The sequence below is a fragment of the Pristiophorus japonicus genome, chromosome 18, assembly GCF_044704955.1.
Source record: "Pristiophorus japonicus isolate sPriJap1 chromosome 18, sPriJap1.hap1, whole genome shotgun sequence".
NCBI lineage: Eukaryota > Metazoa > Chordata > Chondrichthyes > Pristiophoridae > Pristiophorus > Pristiophorus japonicus.
The window spans coordinates 87,976,601-87,978,589 of NC_091994.1; positions in this window are offsets into that span (position 1 = coordinate 87,976,601).

Consider the following 1,989-nt stretch of genomic DNA (forward strand, 5'->3'; position numbering starts at 1 on the left):
GGGGTTCAAGCCCCACTCCAGAGATTTGAGCACAAAAATATAGGCTGACACTCCTAGTGTCGCACTGAGGGAATGCTGCACTGTCGGAGGTGTCAACTTTCAGATGAAACGTTAAACCGAGGCCCCGTCTGCTCTCTTGGGTGGACATACATAGCACTATTTTGAAAAACAGGGGAATTATCCCAGTGAACTGGCCAATATCTATTCCTCAATCAACATAACAAGAACAGATTATTTGGTTACATTATCACATTGCTGTTTGTAGGAGCTTGTTGTGCGCAAATTGGCTGCCACGATTCCTACATTACAACAGTGACCCCACTTCAAACAAGTACTTCATTGTCTGTAAAATGCTTTGGGTGCTATATAAATGCAAGTCTTTTTTTATGCACCGTACTGATGAGACACAAACAGCAGCCCTTGGAACAAGGTGTTTGCTCTTTATCCACAGTTGCACAACTCTAGTTGAGTGTAGAACTCAAGATGCATTAGCTATTCAAATGGCTCAGTCGATAAATGCATCACCTGTCTGGTCCTGAGCCATGCAGGATCAGGAAGATGCCATCCCAGGTCTACACTGAGTTAGCTGACAACTACAACTGACCCGGGTTATACAGGAGACAAATCAGCCGTGATCACTATCCAGGGACACTGGCTGGAAGGTTTGTGTCTGGATGTCGAGCAACTGAGGATTTGCTTGCATTTGGCTGTGATGGCCCCCATGGTGGATACCCATGTATAATGCAAGTTCAGCAACTGTTTAGTAATGTATGTTGTAAAGAAATGTAACTGTACCCTCACCCATTCCGTGTACTGTATAGTGCCACATGTAACGTAATTTGATGACTGTATTACAATGTATCCTGAATTGTACTGAATTGTACCCTGAAATGTAAAGCAAGCAAATGTATTGAACGGAACTGCCCTCAGTATCCAAATGTATTGTATGGAACTGCTGACCGCATCCAAATGTACTGAACTGCCTTCCAATGTATCATGCAAATTTTTATATGAATAAAGTATATATTTTGAAATTTAAAAAAAACAATTGATGCTGTCGTGGCTCACTTGTGTGGTATGCCAAAGGGCCTGTGGAACCTGTACTGTATCACAAGCAGCACCTTCCAGGAAGGGGGGGGGGGGGGGAGAACCAGTGAGAAAAAAAAGTCAGAACCAGAACATAAGAACATGCAGGAATGCAATTGAACGCATTTACAAAGTACTTGGATGTGCACTCGAAGTGTCGTAACCTACAGGGCTACAGACCAAGAGCTGGAAAGTGGGTTAGGCTGATTAGCTCTTTATCGGTGGGCACAGGCACGATGGGCTGAATGGCCCCCTTCTGTGCTGTAAATTTATATGATTCTATTTTACTGACAGCAGAAACATTACAGCGCAGCGATGGCCGTGCAACAGTCTCATTGCCAGGTTCTCTGAAGCACAGGATAACTGGAACCCCCTGTGGTCCCTGCTCAGTTTCCAACTGTCTTACAGCAGGTTCTAGGACCCAGCAGACACTCTGCAGCCGGATACGCGACTTTAATTTCCTTCTAGCAACTGCATGCGTCTGTCTCCGTGGTAACTCTATGCCAAATGTTCCTTGCTTCCTGCCACCTGCAGCACTTGCTGCGACCAGCAGATGCCCTGAGATACACTCAAGAGACTTCATATGGCACCGTGTTTACATGCTGCAGCTTAATATTCTGCAAAAATCCGATGAGAACTGGACATTAAAAGTTTGCAGCTATTGAAATGAACAACTGGATTGAGATTTTTAAATTATTTGTTGAAATGATCTTTTTGGATTCTGCAAACCCCCAAACTATTCTCCGTGGAGAATGCTGTCAAGAGCATTGCTTCCTGTTTTGTACCGTTGCTTGGAGGTGGAAGAGGGAGAGAGGGGCCCACGATGCTCTCCCCTCACCCCGTCTATCGGTGAGCCACCTTCCCCAGCAAAACTACTCCGACAGGGATGAAGCAGGTCGTATC